The sequence below is a fragment of the Spea bombifrons genome, chromosome 4, assembly GCF_027358695.1.
Source record: "Spea bombifrons isolate aSpeBom1 chromosome 4, aSpeBom1.2.pri, whole genome shotgun sequence".
Lineage (NCBI taxonomy): Eukaryota > Metazoa > Chordata > Amphibia > Anura > Pelobatidae > Spea > Spea bombifrons.
In genome coordinates, this window is record NC_071090.1 from 62,271,782 (window position 1) to 62,292,315 (window position 20,534).

The 20,534-nt window shown below is 36.9% G+C and overlaps 1 protein-coding gene across 5 annotated transcripts in view; it reads right to left on the minus strand.

Moving 5' to 3' along the window:
* The window catches only part of MAGI2 (membrane associated guanylate kinase, WW and PDZ domain containing 2), a 401,461-nt gene that overhangs the window by 205,857 nt on the left and 175,070 nt on the right, over nt 1-20,534 (minus strand). The window contains exon 1 of one of the 5 annotated variants that reach the window (XM_053465467.1): nt 17,509-17,938. The exons of the other annotated variants lie outside the window; for them this stretch is intronic. The gene's annotated coding sequence lies outside the window, so the exon portion shown is untranslated. Of the gene's footprint in view, nt 1-17,508; nt 17,939-20,534 lie in introns of those variants that run through there. 5 annotated transcript variants of the gene reach the window in all.

Consider the following 20,534-nt stretch of genomic DNA (forward strand, 5'->3'; position numbering starts at 1 on the left):
GATCAGAAGGAAGGATGAGTTGGATTTTAGTATAAATATATATTGCTTATTTTAATTTGTACACCATTAACAAAACTTAACGGAACAGCAAAATGTAATAAATAGGTAAAGGTTATTTATGTACTTTAAATGAATAACTTCCATATACAATGCTGTGGCACTGTATAATAAAACATAATAACTATTGATTACTTTCACAAAACATTTTTTTTATTAATAACGGACACTGCTATACTGTGGCACATTTATAATGCATTACATTTCTTGGGCTCATTTAACTAGGCACAATGGTATTACAACAACAATAATAATAAACCTAATAAATAAGACAGAATACTTTATGATATAAAAAGTTTTCCTGGAAACAGTTATACTTAATGCTAAAAGCAATATTTATTCCTGTGATAAAAATACCAGTATTTATAGTGCTGCTGTCGATTTATCTTGATGTCTCTCAGAAGCACAAAAGTGACTATGCATACCAGGACTGGCAATCTGGCACACCAAACAAATGCCAGGTGGTCTGCTGGCAAACGGCAGCCCATACTCACCGGGTGCTGCACTGTGCCGCCGACAGGTGGATGTGCCCAGCCACATGCTACGTGAGCATAAACCCATAATTTGCACTGCACATATCCAATCGTCGGATTCACTTATGTCATCAGGCGGCTATAGGCCTTAAAGTGCCAGGGCCGCCTCATCAGCCCTGTGACTATGTATGCAGTTTCATACGTATAAAACAACAACTTAATGTTCTGCAGATAACTTCTAAGGACATTGAAAACTGGAAATGAGTGTTTCCATCTTGTGTTTCCTATTCAATCAGCACACAATCAAATACACATAGACAGAGCTACTTGTCTCTCTTTATTTTACAAGTAGGATAATGATGTGATTGAAAGCTTTATAATGACAAACTGGACTAATTAGGACTGAGTGTGATTCTGAGCCTCTAGTGTCCTAAGTGCTATATTTCCTTCTTGTGACACATGCTTTTCTTAAGCAGCATCTGTTTCCACTTCATATTAGCTGGTACATGGACAAAAATCATTAATCTGCAATGCTAGCAAAGAAACTGATCTTACTTTGAATTGGTCATTTATTGTTCAGAGGTTTAATTAGAATATGTATCAAAAAACCTATCCAAACAAGTACCTGGGAAAGAAGGCAACATTTAGCGGATGTGGACCTCATTTTCATACTAAGCATTCCAACTTGGAACAACAAACCATTGTAAACAGAGAACAAAGAGATTGACAAAATCAAATCATTGATTAGCCATACTTAAAGAAGCTGAGTAATCCCAGTGAAACGTGTACAAGAATTGTACAGCTTGAAGAGCTTTTAACAATTTGTTGTCTGCTACTCATAGGACTGAGTCTGAGTGTCTCTCCACATTTCACAATATATGTACAGAGATATTGTGCCGTTGGGTGTTTTTATTATGATCTATTCTAGAAGCATGGAATTAAATAACCGTTTTTGATGAACTCGTGGGATCCAGGATCTTTGTGAGTGGATAAAGAAACATTCTATTGCTCACTTTGAAAGGTTAAATATACTACACTATTATTTTTTTTAGTTTGTTTTTCCTTTACATGTATTTGCACCCCGGCTTTTGAAAGTGATCAGCCATACTTGTCGACTTTTAGGTTCCCTTTGTCAGGACACTCAGATTAATGGGACATTAAGACAACTTTTGGCATTTTATGTCCTGTGGCACTGGTCAGGACAGCTGTCCATCAGGACACAAACTTCTGGATTATTTCTGCTGAATCAGGAACTGTTAATATCGCTATTTTTCAAGCGAATAGTGGTTATTAGTGCTCATGCACAGCTATTCTGTTTGTATTTTTATTTATAATGAATCATATCAATGAATTTCCAGAGGTATAGATGTTTGTACTACTGCAAGCCAGTTAAAAGGCTAACAGCAAAATATTAAAATTGGTCAAAGATACCTGTCTGTTAAATAAGCTGAAATAGTTAATTTTACTTTACCTGCCCTCTGCAGCTATCCCCAGTCAGCTCCAGCACTGGCTCTTATTTCTACAGTGCTTTCCTGCCAGCCAATCACTGGCAAGAATGGTCTGCCCACAGAGGAGGTGGCAGCTGCAGTGCTGCAGCTTGTACCTTGGTAAGCCCCATTTTTTGTGTTTAAAAAATGTATATTAAAGTACTCACAGTGAAATCTGCGTGCTTCTTGGATTCATATTTAGAAGAAGGAGGGTTTTACGGCCAAAAAAAAATGTTTTGACTTCTTAAATGCTGGCAACAAATGTGTGGTGGCAACAAAATTGTATCATTCTTTCACCTTTAGTTTGAGAGAACAAAGTCATTAACTAATCCTTTTAGAGAAAAAAACAAGCATAGACAAAATAGAAAACTACCCTATTAGTACAAATGGAATAGCATGAAACTATGGTTCTATCATGCAGAAGAGACATACTAGGAAATGTGATTCATACCATGCTGTGCAAACAAAGCATGCAGGAACCAAGTGACTATATATATAGGACTCAGCCCATTGAAATGATTATTAGAGCTGTTAGATTTATCTCATAATTTGCATTATGTGTTCAATCACATCACTTCCCTCATAATTTAATCCAGCAATGAATATGCGTTATGAGTGAGTATTGGGTGATTAAACAAGATAAATGTAATAAGACTAAAGTACTCTTTTCATGAGTGTTACTATATGATTATTTAGCTATAACGAGAGAAGTAGCGGTGGGTTTTGAAGGTTTCCAGAGATATGATATTATTTGGAATCTATGGTCCTTAGTTATTGGTTCTAATGTACAGTAAAGAAATCGTATAGTCAAGAGGGAGCAGAATCATAGCGTTGGAGTATCAAAACTCCCATGATCCTCAGCGTTGTACAATAGTAGGCTAATTGCCAACATTGACAGCTGCAGTTCAATATCAGCTAAGGAATTATCTCTTTCCCATTCATTTGATTCCTCGAATTTTTTATTTTGTATATGAACGATCTTTCAACCCTTGTGGATTGGAAAGCAGCCTACACTCTTTCATTGATTTGGACATATTGAATCGAGTAATGCTTAATGTATATGCAAGTTTAAAAGCATATTAGACTCTTTAGATTTATAAATTATGGAGAAATAATAACAATTAAATGTAACTACAAATAAATAATATTTGCAATAGATCAGCAGTGATTTATATGTAAGGATTATTAAATGGGAGGCTTGCACAGGGCACGAAAAGCCATACCCTTGAATCAGTCACACAAAATTATTAATTGCTACTTGTAACCTCTTCTACGACGTTACATGGGATATGAATGTGAAAAGTCTGTCTTTCTTTAGAGCCACATTTTCAATTTAAGAAGGTACAATGCCGTTGGAATTTTTACTAACCAGCTTATCGTGCAAGCAGGGCTTAGCTGATCCTGTGTGATGTATATAATGTGGATACATACAGATGGTCATCAGTTTTAAACATTATTTACCTGATCTCTAAGGTTTGCTATACATGGTGATATCACATACGGCTAAAGCATTGAACTCTCCTGGTAACTCCCTTTTTTAGTAAATATTCCACTTTGTATGTTTGAGTTGTTGAGTTCTCTTTAACCGAACACAGAATTTCCAGCTGAATTATAGGACAGTGGCCATCAAACATGGTGGTAGGGAGTTCCAACTTCACACGGTGAAGCATCTAGCAGTCCAACACTGAAACTGGTTAGTCTAAGATATCTTGCTGACTTAAGTGGCCGAAGCTAGCTATGCTGTGAATACTCAGATGACACATGAAACAATCATTCACTAGGTCATGTTTTCTGATACTTCCCCCCACTTGGCACTGGGGTGATATACAAAATTGTTCTTCATTTTATTCAAGAGTTTCAGTGCAACTTGATTTCTCCGTAACAGATTGTTTGACTCCTACTAACGTGAAACTATGGTAACAATGAGGTTTTTTTTAATCTTAAATCAAAGAAATCCTTTAGGATATAAGTCTGTAGCTTTTTATACATTCGTTACAGTTAAGATACAATAGACACCTACATTGTTGTACTTTGGGTTTTAGCTACATACAATGAACGTGTCTATCAAAAGTATGAACTGCACTTGCATAAATTACCATTTTCCATATACTCTGCATAGTCTTTTTTGATGAGTATTATTATAATTATGGCTTAATAATGTACAATAGGATTATGCAAATTGATGCTTGCAGGGTCCCTATTCAAAGGCAGGTTTTAGTGACATGAATGCTAATTTTCGAGGCTACACAGGCTCCAAACTAGCAATGTTAGATGACACAGCACATACTTGCTATCAAGTTTTGGTAACTGTGTGACATGTTAAATAAATATGGAAAAGAAAACACGATCATTTGTACCCTCAAACCAACTGCGGGGTATAAGTGCAGCTTTTGTTATTTACAATTATAAATGATCCTTTACCCTCCGTACATGTAGGTCTCAAGTCAGTGACCTGTCTAAACTTTAAATGGAGGTAACAATTATTTGAAAATGCATGGCTTGCAATACAACTAACTTCCCCAAAATATTCTTGAGAATTCACAAGATCCGTCTAAAGAAAAGCTTAAAAACACATTGCATATAAACATCCAGACAAAACAAAGAATATTCATGATACATTAGTTTCTCCAATGCCACCACACGCACAGTCACTTCAATAGGGATGGTTTCCATATACCAGTACTTTCACTTTCATCCTTTCATGTCATTATTTTATTTTTTAGAACTTAACTATATATGTTAATACATATTATTAGCAGTAAAAATATGAATTTGACACAGATGTAAATAGGCAGCAAACTACTCACACAACTGAATGAACCGCGTTGGCAGTAAAGGGCTTCTGCTGCGATAGCACCCTGCACCAATATCAATTTGAAGTTTATTCTGATTACATTAGACATTCAATAATTTTAAGTAATTGTTTGGTTTTTCCTTCTTGTTCCTCTTCCTTATTCATTTTACCAAAACTTGTGGAGCTGAAGTGAAAAACATAGGACTAAGAGGGAAAACTAAGTAGGTCTGGTGCATGTTTAAAAGTAGCGAAGACAAAATATCATTGTGGAGTAGGTTAAAGATCAAGGGTATGCATATTTGTTGCAAGAAATATACATGCTGTCCAAAAGTAATGGCTTGTCTTTTATCTGTCTAGCGTTCTTTTGCCGGCTAATCAGTGATATGGTCGATTTCTGCAATCTCATTTACAGCTTTAGGAGGGGCACTGCCAGAATTGGGGTCACATGACATTACAATGTTGCTTAAATCAATGATTCTACTATCCGTTAAAATTGGTGATGTTATTATGACGGCATGTAATTAAGATGGCACCTAATTCTCCTTGGCAGGGTTTAATTGCCCTGTTGCCTCCTTGGATCTACCTATGGTGGGATATCTAAACAGAGAGTTTAGCAGTTGCCAATGAACGGCATGTTATGGTGCATACTGCAGAGCCCACGTTATTTTATTTTTCATCCTTCTTCTGTACTAATGGGTACTGTTCCTTTTCAGCTCTGCCTAGATGTCTCATTTCCCTTACGGACGTAAGAACATATGCTCCATCCGTGTGATGTACTCAGACATAAAGTACATGCCCCCCGTTATTTTTATCCTCCAAAAATATACTCTTGTTGGCCAAAGTAGGACAAATCGTCTAAGCCAGTCTTACTGCTGGTTGACATGCATCGTTAGCTTGATACAATCTGATTAACTATGGCCTTTTCCTCATGAAATACTGGTTCTTGGTTCCCTGCACAATATTTTCATTGTACTGGTGGATATGAATCATGTAGGTGTATTTTTATTGTCCCGTCAGGACCGAACACTCAAAATAGATCTGTGCTTCTGTAATTACTTTTTGAATCAATATCGGTGATAGAGTATAATTACAGCTGCTTCTATTTTTAGAGGCTTTTCCATTAAAATAATTGAAGTGATCTTGATATATGATATGAAGTGCTTGGCATTGAAATTCTGCTGCATCGTCACAGTGCAGTATGGCGTGACATGAGAGATCTCCCCGTCATAGGACTTCTGTGACAAATTCAGGTTTATTATAAAAAAAACAAAAACATATACACAAACCAATACTTTTTAATACCAAATGCCTGTACTACACATAATAAACAGGACTGAATAAAAATGATTTGTCCACGTGTGGCTTCGGAAAACTCTATACAAAACGCCAAGAAGAATGTATTCTTTTAAAAGCTTGAACATTAGTCACAGAGATGTGTTTTCATACTGTGCAGTAATTAAGATTCTGAAACTAAACACATTACAGGCCTGTGAAAGGTTATTTTTCTGTAATAAATCGGATGGAACATAGAGAAGGACATGGCGACAGAATGTCTTATTGAGCTTTATGGAGAGTGTGTGTAGCCCCCCCTAGGGGCTTTTGTTACTTTTGCTTTAATGTATTACGTTGCTTTAATTTAATTATTAATATCAAAGACAATACGCTGCCATCTTTACAGCTCGAAGATGTATATGCTGAATAGAATCAAATAGATTGTGACATATTGCCAATATAAAATGGATTGCCTCTAATTGAACTGTGGTACTATGTGTTACTGTGATTAATTGTCACTTTAGACTTCCAATATGCCTTAAATTATGCATGATTAGGAAGATGTGAAGACAAATCAATACAAAATCTTTAAAGTTTTCTTAGTAGCACCAAACTATTTTAATATTTTATGGAATGGCCTTGACGTTGTATGTGGTGGGTGGGTAGAACGGTTTTACAAAGCTCAATCTATTCTCGTGAAGTGGCCTTGAAAACGTGTGTTCAGAAAAAATATTGTTAAACTGGTATGTTAATCACAATAAATATTTAATAAAAACAGATAAGAGAGGTTTGATAATAAAATGGCACACAATTAGCTTTCTGCATAACCGCACTTTGACAGGCTTGATGATAGAGACTTTTGGGTCCATCATTGACCAACTGTTGACATTTACAAAATAATCATATGAGTCTATATATAACATATATATGATAATATATGTACGTATTCATGGAAGATAAGAAAAGTCCCACTGAAGTTACCAAGAAATCAAGTAGAACATGTGATTTGAGTATGCCAGGACAAAATCATATTTTCAGCCCAGCTTTAGCTGCACTATGCAAAATCTTCAATGAAAGCAAAACTAGAATAAAGTCTAAAATTCACTAAATTCATTGTATACAGAGAACACAGAGCTTCAGGGTCCTCAAGATTTGACCGCAATATGCTGCAATCATCCTCCTTCATGCAAAGAGCTCACCTGGAAAAAACATCAGGACGGAAGTGGAGGATCCAGTAAATACTGTGTATATGTTTATATATGCACACCTATTTGTGTGTGAATATATATATATATATATATATATATATATATATATATATATATACACACACACACACACCTTGTACAGCGCTACAGAATATGATGGCACTATATAAAACAATTATATATATATGTATATATTATGTGTGTGTATATATATATATATGTGTGTGTGTGTGGAGGGGACAGAAAGAGAATGAAAAATGTAAAAGGCAGGCAAGATAAAAGGAAAAAGGGCAAAAGTAAGGAAAACATGTCAGCAAGTGTAGTGCAAAAGCTTTAGGCAGGTGTGAAAAAATGCTGTAAAGTAAGACTGTTTTCAAAAATAGACATGTTAATAGTTTATTTTCATCATTTAACAAAATGCGAAATAGGTGAACAGAAGGGAAAATTAAAATCAAATCTTATATTTGGAGGGACCACCCTTTGCCTTCAATTTAGCATCAGTGCCCCTAGGTACACCTGCACGCCCCACTCCCCCCACCGACATCAGCAGGACCGCCCACAACGCATCCTACCAGCATACCGCAAGGGGGGCTCCGGGTAGCCAGAGGCAGAAAGTTCCCGGGTTTGATGTTGTGCTAGGAAATCTTGGTTAATGACCAAGATATCCCCCTCATTCTTTCTGGAATCACATAAAGTAACCTTACAAAAAAACCTTTTATATCTTTACATTATCTAGGGCATGGACATGCAGCCTTTTCAGCTTTTTTCAATAATGATATCATTCCATTTACTATATTCACCTTCTAACACCTTCATCCTTCAGTTTGTTCACCAACAATATTATGCAATGTGTTTGCACACTAACGCCACTTGAACACACATCCTAAAGAAGTCAAACATATAAATACTGCTTTAGATTTGTAATAGCATATTCAATATTGTTATATTCAGAACCTGCGAAAGAACAAAACTGGGAAATACTCTCTGACAGGTGGGTCTCTGCTCAAAGCTCAGCAGCTGCGGACATTTTCCTCAAGCGTTTGTTTAACCCTTAAGCTAAGCTGCGTTCCTGTGTTACCCGAGCAAAGAAATACACATTTCATGTGTGTGCTCTTAAATGCACGCTCCAAGTTTAAACTGGTCAGACTGTATTTTATCCTTAAAAAAAAATCCCTTTGAGCAAAAAAGCTGAAATGAAGCAACACATAAATAACATGTCAATAAATGTCCAAGAAATACAGCAAGAAATGTATTAAAGTAATATCAGTCATTTTAGTAATTTAACTCTATTTTCATTGAGAAGTGATGGAAACATTCATAAGTGAAGTTATCAGCCTACACACGCAAGTCCCTAATGTCCATGATAGCTGCTGAACAAGCTGTTTTCTATTGTGTATTGTGCACCAGAGCCTCCAGATAATAGAGAACAAACACTGCTGCTAGCATTCCAGTGAATTTGATAAATATGTCAATATCTTTTGAGATTCAGGTTATTACGGAACCCATGTACACAGATTATTTTGAGGTGACTCTCCATGCATGTAGTGTGTAATTATTGAATGTCCATTAGGGAAGCAATACCTGAGCCTTAAAGGACTTCAGATTTTACAACATAAAAGCCAAGGGTTTCTGTGCCGATGGGCATTGTTATTATTAGTTCTTAGTATGTATAATATGAATAACCACTCCATTAAGCAATTTCCTTGAAAATGTCTAGGTTTGCCCCAGGGCTCTGGTTATCACAGGCAATTTCTGGGCCATCAGTGCATTCTAGGTGTTGGGAAAATGTCACTTGGCTCAATCCATCCAGTCACCCAGTTCTGTCACATTCTACCCCCTTCCAATTCAAAAGGGGCTGGTTCTGCCTCCTTAACTCTCCCAGCTCCCTTATGGCGATAGAGGGAAGAAGAAGTCAGCATTGGTGGAAACTTTAAGCAATGCTGAAGAAACTACATAATAAAAAGCATTGGGAGTTTCATTGACATCATATAGTTGTCTCTTTATGATCTATTTTAAGATATTTGATTTACTGTACAAAGAAAAACCTGATTATCCTAACATTCCAGCAAAAAAAACTAAGAAAGAGAAAAATATAGATATTAAACATAATATCATATATATTTAGACAAAGGGTCAGTACAGACAATCTAGAAAAGGGACCACTCTTTATATTCTTTTATTGACATCTTTTTTTTTTGTTTAGGTTATTCACTAAAGGAAGAGTTGCGCTATCAACTCCTTCACTTATCATTCATTATGATGGGATAAAACTGGCAGGTTTCTTCAGCGAGAAGAACTAAGTTAGCCCTGTATAAGGCATAATTCAATAGCTGAGGAGACTTTGAAGAAACCTCTGGATTTAGCTATACATTATACAGGCCCAACCAAATTCTTCTTGCAGCAGCGGCTCACAGGGGTTTGCCATTCATAATGACTAGAGAAGTCAAGAAGCTGAAACACAACACTCCTGATAATTTTCCCTTTAGTGAATTGATCTCACGGATGCTGGATTTAACAACGCATTCATAAAAGTATTACATGGCTCACCGTTAAAAAGACAGCATCACTTCTAGGATGTGAATTGAAAATCAGAAAGAGAACAAGCAATAGCCGACGTAAAATTAATTCAAGGTGATTTTTTTTTTAGGAAGAAAGTTTAGTTTTACTGCTATGCACTCTGCAAAGGGAACTAAAAATACCAATGAAGCATCAGGTGTGCTCCAAGTAAATCATCCCCAAACTTCTTACTCCTTTAAACCACTTTCTAATTAATTACCTAATTGAAGCAGCTGTGGAAAACATAGATTAATCTGACACCAAGATGTGAGCAAGTGAAAACCATGGAGCCTGAACAAAACGGAAGTAGTGGGGAGAATAACAAATGATTGGTTTTATAATTAGCTACAGGAGAAATGGAAATGTGCTCAGCCCAAATGATCCTTGAACTTGTATATATAACATATATTAAAAACTGGGCAAAGAACATTTGGAGACCGAGCATAAACACGCATAACACGTGTTATTTCCTTAGCCAGTTGGTCGAGTGTTGTTGCCAACCTGTTGATTTAGACTTTGTTGCAATCCTTTTGCTGTAACGTTCTTTTCTTATAAAATGGGTTTTGACATTTCACAAGCCATCATCTTTGCCTTACTCTTATTTCCTTTTTCTGTAGCTAGTAAAGTATTTTCCATGCATTCTTTTTTTGGGCTTTGGGTTTTAATGTTTTGGGACTAAAATAGACAATTTTTGTTTCCATTTGGTGGTACGAGATTAAAGTAGTTTTCTTTCTCAACTCTTCACTTTGCTTTTTTTATGATTTTCCAATGTTACATGATGGCTTTGACATGTAATAGGTGCGAGCTCTTTGGTTTTCATTTCTGTCTAGTCCAATCCATTTCATTGCTTTTCTTCTGAAGAACATTCATCTTATTTCATTGGTGCATTCACCCTGTTTATTCCCATTTCTGCCCAGAGACAGTTGTTTTTCTTGATTTGTTAAAATATTTTACATTTCCACTGTTTTCTTCTTGTGTGCTACGGCTCAGGCCCACAATTGCACTCGTTTACCTTTGCTAATGATTCTGAAATTAAGATCTTGCTATAATCTTATCTCAAGATTCCTGCCAGTAATTTTGGTTTCACCCTTATAACTCTTACGTTTAGAACAATAAATCAATATATAAATCATTAATGTAAGTTATGTAAGGCAGTCGAAAGGAGAACAATCTGATGCTATAAAAATCCAGTACACATTGCGCTCTCTAGGCCATTCTGATCGGGTATTTGGGATAGGTTTATTCAATTGGAGTCATTCACTGTCTAATCATATTGTTTACCTTCAGTTTTAAGCATAGGTAAGGTCTTCAATGCTATATAGAAATGTAACTCCAATGTATATGAAACAGTAGTCAATGGTTGATAAAAGAACCTGAAGACAGATCTTTTTTTTAAGCTCATCAACACCCAGTGTACGCACTTTCTCACAGCAGTAGCAGTTGATTTATTACATTGTATTTAACGAAGACTCCAAATTGTTATATCTATCCTGCTCTAATCTGAAGCACATGTGATCGATGGTGGACAAAAGCAAGCTAATGTCTAACAACAATGACCTTCGATTTCTAAATCTTTTACAAACTAGTTTCAATATTTGAGTTAAATTCATAAAAAATATTCAGCCAAAGAAAATGGCAATTGATTTGATGCATCAATTGCCGATTGTAGTTGAATTACAACTCCCATTACCCACAGTTACTAGATGTCCTTCTCACTGGCTGAACTGCATGACACTTTTAGTTTGACAGCAGCAGAAAGGAGACACTACACAAAATCTGTTCATTCCTCCCAAGCATACCAAACAGTGTTTGGCGATAACAAAATGGTTATCATTTACTATGGTGAGCATATTGTAACAATGAGGAATGCATTCACTTTGAGTTTCAGACATGAAACGCCAGAAGAGGACATCTAGCAAAATATCTTGAAATCGTTTATTTAAGTACACATAAGGAGCAGACATTTTCTACAATTTTTTTATTAGCCTAGATCTCAGAAATTTATCGAGGAGAACTGCATTATAGTTAGACCTTCTGAGGCGCTACAAAAGAAGTATAATAGTATGACGATTCTAGTTATTTTACAGTTTAATGAGTACATTTAAAAAGAACTTGACCATCTCTGCCACAAGCACCATCCAGGAGCTAAAAATCTATTATTTTTTTAGCTTCAATTCAATATCATTTTTTTATTTAAAGAGGAACTGTAACCCTAGCAGCTTTCATCATAACATAAAAAGTTAATCTGCTCCAACTACCTGTAGCTTGTTCTTTTGGTTTGTAAAGGGTCATTTTTGTGTAGGGATTTTGAAGGTGTCATTCCACTTATATAAAACATTAGTACTTAAGGCTAAGCAAATCTGCCAATTTATTCTTATCCTTCTATATTAAGAACAAGTGAAACTTTTAATAAGCGTATTCAGTATCTTTGGTTTTGGGTCAAATGACAAGGATATGTTTCCCGGAAAAAGTAAGGGACAAAAAGTTATTTTTCTTACAAATATGTTAAATCCAGCCGAGTATGGGGAAGAGAACCTTCAAAATCTAACCACAATATTGTTAACCTGTGGCAATTCTAGCATTATCTAAACAATTTGGTATCCTGAAGTCCTCTTTATTTGCGTTATTCCTCCTTACCAAGGCTGCCTGAGCCAGTCATCAGCAATCAGTAAATTATAAGAGAGGGAACACAGCAGGGAGCAATGATCACACAGATTAAGAAGTTAAGATACTTTTCCCCAATACACATGGAAAGCAGGTTTTAGGCACAAAAGTCTTGTTTTTAACCTGTAAACATTATCACATGGGTTATTTAGCATGTAGAATGTGTAATTTTTTAGATTCTATACAGATCTACTTTCTCCTATTTGTTAAAGTCAAAACAAAAATAGAAAATCCCTTGATGCATGCGTTATGTAGCAGTTGCATGCTGGTTCCGTGATATTTATGCTAGCTTGGCCCCCACCAGTGCAATGTCTTCACCAAACTCCAACACAGAATAATTTATATTTAGTAGTTTCTCCATATAATTTAAGCCTACTTGATGTGCAATATAATTAATGACTTAAAACCCTAGGCTTTTTGATTTTTGGTTTGTCTAGAGATGTCAATGTAAATTAGTTATACTCTAGTACTTCCTACACACTTTGATTTTCGTTAAAGACCATTAGGATATTAGAATAAGAAGAACTGTATTTTCAATATACATTCAAAAAAACATGTTCTGTATGTCAACGTCATTGCTAAACAAGTTCTTTAATAGCCACCTTTGAAAAGCACAGTTTTATTCATACAAATCCTTGTATGTAAAGCTGAAAATGGCGTTGATGTAAAATGTTTTAATACAGGTAACAGTATCTGCTTTGGGGATTAAAGCTAACCATTAAACATCTAGAAACCCCACAAGAAAATAGAATGTCTAGTACATAAACATAGGTAATTACGGTAAGGTTATTTGAACCTTATCTGGAGATAAACATGTGTAAGCAGCGCAAAGCTTTTCCTCGTTGTTTCTGATTCTATTCAGAATGATGTGCTGTTATGAAGCAGCACATGAATAACATCTATGTTGTAATGTGACCAAGAATAATCAATCTCTGTTTAAACGAAGAAGCGATTTTAACTCCTTATTACTTAATGTTGCAAAACATACATTTTAGTGGAGAATATAGGTCCCGAGGGCCAACTTAATTATGAAGCCTGTCTGGTTAAGTTTCCTGGGCAGTTGATGCTCTACGTAGATGAATTAAGATAAAAGTGCAGCTTCCACGTGTTATGAAGCCGAGTGCTCCAAGGTGGCACTTCGTGTAAGGTAAAAAGACATCCCTGCTTCCTTCCTCACATCTCTCAGCCTCTGGTTCCATCCCTCCATGTCCCCAGCTCTGCGTCTACCTCAACTAGCGTGTCATGCTTTGCTCACCCAAACTGTTAGGGAGAGAGAGGACCCCAAGATCAGGAGGACAGCCATAGCTATAACCCATCTGAGATATAAATCTCTTATCTCTTAACTTCTCTTATTTCACACAATGTTGTCCAAAACAGTAGTATAATCAGCTGAGATATAAAACATACACTTAAGATGTGTTCTTTTATCTGTATACAATATGAAAATAAGAGAAAATAATATGGAAAATTTATGGCGACGTAATATAGAAGAATTCATTCAAATGGTCACAAAGACCACAAAGTGAATCGTATTTAACGCCTATTTGGTAAACATATAACTGCCGTATACTGCAGGGTAGTAGTTTACGAATGCTTGTCAGCAACACGTGAAATGTACCGTATACGAGTGGATTGTGATTTCTTGTTACACACATAGGATTGTTCAATCCAAACCTTTAGGTTCAATGATATAAATTATGGGGTAATACAATTTTATCATCAAACATGTCATTTTTAATCACATGCACTCTTGAATCCTCACCAGTAAATTTAAAAAAATCTAGTTTATTTATCAATACTTAGTCTAACCTTCCCAAAGGCCTATCTTCCAAGAAGCACCATCCCTTTAAGACATTTCCTTGATTCCTCTTCGTCTTAGTTATTTCTGCGTTTGGAGGAACCCAAAGCAACACTGCGAAGCATGGAGGTGACCTCAGGACATGGATGAGTTATTAAAGCTTTGCCACACCAGGGCCAGTTTTATTTCCGTAAAACTGTCCCTAACTTAAAGTTATTACACTTTGTAAAGGCAAAGTTAAGTAAGACATGAGCAATGGGCAGTTTGAGAAGACAGAATTAATGATAGATGATAAATGTGATAGATCTACTTTGAGAATGACATGAATTACAGATTGGCTACAGAGGTTTTTTCTATACATATTTTATTCATTCTACAAAATATCTATCAACTGACTTCTGAAGGCATTTCAACATTGTCTTTGATGCCTCCCTCGATTTACTTAAAAGATCATTATCTGGCAGAAAACCAAAAAGGAATGCATCACCCACTGCCTGCAAACTCAGCTTTTATGACAGAAAAAAGGTATGTAATCTCTTATTTTAAGAGTCTAAAGTGTCACACAGAAGCAAAAGAAGAAGACACAGCCTTTTACATACCAAAGCAATGCATTTACCCTTTTTAGGCAATGCCTAGCCATTTTAAATGTATGGCATAAAGAGAATAGTACATTATGTTGAAAATGTTGTATTTGTTGAATATTGACATTCTATACATTTTGTGACTTTGCTGCATTTCCTTAGGTTGCTTGTTCCATTTGTTGTAAATACTCTAGGTTAAGAAAAAAACAGGGGGAGCCACTTAACGTTTACAGTTTTTTAGCCCAGATAACTTGTTCTATGTTGTTTTCAAATAGCTCATAACTCACATTACCAGTGTACCTTTTTCACATTTCCATGAATTATTATATTTATTCTTCCACACAATGGCAAATGATCTACATTAAGCATGCACACAGAGTGTTCGCAGAATAGAAGTGTTTCTCCACTATGTAGATATGAGTCTAATTAGCACTATATGTTGTAGTTGTGTCACCTTTTATAACAAATCTATAACAGCTATAGTCCTTGCTAGTTGCAATGACATGAGAGGAAATGTATATTTCATGAAAAAAAATAGTCATGTCCTTCTGCAGGAACAGACAACCCTTACCACAAAGCGCCTATGGACTAAAACTCATCATCCCAGAGGTGAGGTGAACAAGGTGAATTTAGGTGAACAAAATTTACTGTACACAACAGTCCCTCATGTCTCTTGCAAAGATGCTTATCTTTGTTTTTGACAATATAGAATAAAAACCTTTTCACTTTATATGTGCTATAAAACACACTAGCCTATCAGTTGTGAGATTTCTTGCCTTTACCGGCATAACCAAGTTGGTTTGTGTCTCTGTACCAAGCTAAAATTATAGCAAACTGTAAATCCACTGTCCCCCCTATGCTGTGATTGTGGCCGGCTTTTTTCCCACTTGTACAAGGCACCCAGCAACTACCGGCTGTTTCTCGGATATGCCTCCATACTGCTACCCAAACACAGTGCTGGTATGGAATGCTGCTGATTAGCTATTTCATGTGGACAACATGTCCTTTAATGTTAATATGCAGAATAAACACTGTAGAAACATTTTCCATGCTACATTAGCTCACCCACAATATCCCTGAAAGATACTATTGTGATCTGTGCCTCAGGCTATGTTGTCATCATGAACTGTGTATCAGCTATAAAAAAAACACTCATCTCACTTGTATGAAGAATACTACTATGCATGGCTATGGACAAGCTTTAGGTCATCTCTGTCTATATTACAAGCTTTGTGTCTGTAGTACTTGTTTCCAGTTCCATCCAGTTCCACTGTGTGTTATGTCATACTTTTGTTACAATTAGGCTAAAACTTTGATGCATTTTCAGTTGCTGATTGCTATGATCAGTGAGATCCCTTCTGTAGGAAACAGCCTCTCTGGTCCTCTAGTTGTGGTAGACACCAACTCCCATTGGAACATTACAATAAGAACCGCAGAGTCAAAACTTGATTGTCACTTCTCCGGAATACGTTGTATACCTCGCCAAATCACCACAATGTTTAGTGCCGTCAAAAGTTGTAACCCAGAAAAAGCCTGGCTAGGAATTACAGCTTGCTGTGTTTTATAGAACTGTAAGGTTTACTACCTAGTCAACTGAAATGAACCCTGTGTGAGTCACTCCTTATCTAGGAACAAGATAACCCAGATAAAACGACACCCCAAGAACATCTCCTTGCCATTCCTTGGGAGCTAATAAGCCATTTTCAATAGGTGTAAGAGAAAATGTCAGCGCACAGCTGCTAGAGCATTGTCACACTGCATCTCAATTTGGCCAACGGGGACCCACAAAGACACCACCTCCCCCAGCAAAGGGAAAAAAGACAACACCTCAGCTGTCTAAAATCCATTGGCTTGCAAGGCAGTTCGATTCCATTAATCCATACCTTTATTAACCTGCTCAGTGCCAGCTATAATGCTTTACTGCTGTTTGTAATACTCCTTATTTGTGAACAGGGACTGCAATGCACTATAAAGCATCTACTTGCGAATGTATGAATCGACACGGGAAGCATGCTTATAAATGTCATTTAAATATCCTTACCACAGGATAACCATAAAAATGCTCATCTTTGTCATATCTCTGCTGCTCACAACTCCAGGCAACCACTTCCCAGAGCAGAACAGGCAAGTGCAGGATTTCTTTGTTGTTAAAGACAAAACCTGCTGTTTAACATAAAGAAACAGGTTCCATGGATGAAATGCTAGAATACAAAGGATATCAAAGACAAAATGAGAGTCTAGCCACTGCAATACTGTTGCTGCATATGCATGTTATTATATTTAAAAATATCATACATCAATGCAGCCAAATTAACACGCATCCAACAACGCAAGATGAGAAAGAAATGTCAATTTATCCACTCCTGCAAAAATCTGTATTTCATAGCACAACGCATAGAATTCTGTATTGTCAAGCATTGACAGCATCTCCAACACTGACCGAAATAGCCTTTACTTCCAGCTAAATAAATAAGCACAGCTCCATAGGACACGGTTCTTAGCTCAGGTTCGGACTTCCATCTGTACATTATGGTTAGAATATAGTGAAGATTATCCCCTGTGCAGCCCAGAACAATGCACACGCTGCAGGCAGGTTAAGCAGACATGAAGACTCATACCTTTCCGTGGTCCTCAGCCAGACCTTCATCCTGAAACCTTCAAGCCACCTGTACTGATCCAGCCAAATCCTGATGGGAGACCAATGTTATTCTCCCTGATTTTTTCTTTTTAAATAACACCTCAGATGGGCTGAGATACGTGCTTTTTTTCAGCACAGATGCCTAGATTTTTCCGCACAAGCCAGACACAGCTACACCAAACTGCAGCTGAGCTCCTTTTTTTCCTCCTCCCTTTAAAAGATGAAGCCAGTGCTACCCTCAGTCTCTCCCTGCCTGCTCTTGCTGTCTCTCCCTGTCTCCCCTCCCCCTCCAATCCAAACTCAGTGCGGCTCAGTCAGGGTCATTTACATTTCTCAGCAGGATGACCCTTCTTCTATCTCCCCTCTGTTTTGCCTTTACATATCGGGAAGGAGGGGGTTACTGGGCGCTATAGTAGGTGAGACGCAGGTGACCTTTTCCTATGAGAGGCAAAATAAAATATGGGTAATTACAGCGGAAACAAAATGCAAATGGCAATTTAGATGGAAAGTAAAAATATGGTTCGGCGGAAATGATTGGGCTTTGTCACGCTGTTTAAATTCCCTTCTAACAAATAAAAGTAGGCTTCAATATAGATGGGTAAACCTCCTTCATGCATGCAATTTTCTTCAGAAAAAATATCCTCTTCCTGGGGGAATCTGTTTCTCATGGCATATGAGTGAGATCTGATACACATCAGAATAGAATTCTACTCTATTCTCTTTGAGGAATATTTTTCAGTTGTTTTTAATACCACATTATTTATTTGGTGATGAAGATTGGAGTTCTCACTAGTGAGGCTGCTTAGAAACCAAATTACCCTGCCGTGTGTCAGCTGGCGAGTTCCAATTTAAAAAACCAAGGTGAATTTAAAGCATGTGTCTGCTCTAAACACTAATTTGTTGTTATTGTATATGTTTGTTTTACATTGTATATGTTTTTTATATGTTGTACTGGAGTTTCCCCTTACGCAACACTAGAGAACATATATTATACAGTAGAAGTCTATAGAGTAGAACTATGGTTCTTTAGACCTGGAAGCACCAGGAACCCGACTGTGTTTCTGGAGACTATACGTCTTTCCAGGGGCTTATTCCATAAAGAGAGTTTGAGAGAGAGCTGCACTTTACACTTTACATTACAAAAGGCTAACCCCAATAGGTTTCATCTCCAATAATAGCTTGGATGACCCTATCTACATTAGTAAGACTTCTTGACATTTACCTCAATCTGAAAACACTGTAGCTTTTATGGACTACATTTCCCAACATGCTTAGCAAACAAAGGGTCACATCAGCTTTAGTCACAGTGGCTGCATGCCAGCGTTTGATGTATTTCAGGTGGATTATGGTGTACAGTGGCGGAACCCTTTCAGGAGTCTTTGCTGCACAGTAGAGATAAGCTTATCGAGTTTGACCCCCACAGGCACTTCACTTTAATAAGCCACTTCATTGCATATCATTAGCACTGAGACATAACATACTCAAGTAACAAGTGTAAACGCAGGCCATAACAAGATGGATGCAATAACATTTGCTAACTTATTTATATATATTTTGTTAATAAAACTTGTTGCATTTAGTACATTTTACAAGTTTTTTTTCCAATGAAAATGCTTAATCAGGACCTTAATCAGTCAAATCTGTAAGAAGTTAACTGATGTCTACCTTTCATTCAAGCTCTCCCAATCCATTCTCGACAGCCTTGGACGATTCATGCCACTGGCACCCTAGCCTGTCTCCGGTATGTATGTGAATAGCCTTCTTCCTGAACGTGTAACGCAAGCTCCACGCAATGAGCGAAACAATCCTGGCAGAACCTCAGAGAATTAGGTGTGACACCATTTCTGTCCACATATTTTTACCACGGACTTAATTCACATATTTCAAAGAACTGCAAGTCAAGTTATTGACAAGATAGATAAAGGTGAATTCCACTCTTATTGAGCTTTGAATATCAAGGTATGATATTGAAGAACATCTGAACAAAAATCATTCATTTCAGTTGACACACTTGACATATGTGTAACAGGCCCTAATAAATATCTTTTATGAAGACCTGGCAAAATCAGAAACCAGGATGAGTGCTCTTCAGCGACGAGATGTTCCGTACAGCATTATGTGCACAGACTTAGCATCAGTAAACAATTGGAATTTGGTACTCATTTAACAATTTCAACGCATGGATCTTCGTAATAACATTTCTTAGTGTGGACACAGGTCGTTAGCCAGAGAAAAGTCATAACACTATAGACCTGGCACAAAGACAGGGCAGACGCTACCTATAGACAAGGTAGGCACCGGCCTAGAGCGCAGATCCACCTAGTGGTTGCTGTGCCTCCACACAGAGGAGAGAAAAAGGCGCCACTCTGAATGAGAAAGAGCCTAGAAACCCTTCTGCCGACTGAACGAGCGATACAGCACTCAGCTACTGTGACCGTGGTTTTTTATATATAAAATCCACAAGGTGTGCACTCAGCTTTTATTAATCAATAATAATTACTTGTCCGGGTGCTCCCGGGAAATGCATACAAAGTCCAGAAATGGAGAATTGCACTCACAGGTCTTCAAGTAATACTCTATTCAACAAACAAGCAGCATGATAAGAAAATTCAAATCAATGCTCCAGACTACATACTACTTCTTTGTCAAGGTGATAAATGACCATGATGTGGTCCAAAACGTTGATCTGATTTTTCTTATCAAGTAACAATGCAGTAGTAAGTGGCAGATAACTATAGGCTATTTTTGCGATTGAACTTTTTTGTGACTCTGTATTCTGTATCAACTGGCTGAATATTTTCGGGTGCAATATAAAGAGTAGTTCAATTGAATATTGCCAGTCTTTATTCAAATACACTATATAGAGGATGAACCCAAACAAGATGATAGACTAACATGGATGTATGGCAATGGGCTTTATTGACTAAACTGGGAGTTTGCAGGGTGCTGGACATTTTAATGTCTCTGCCACACTGTGGATAAAAAGGTCCAACCATAAAGATCTTA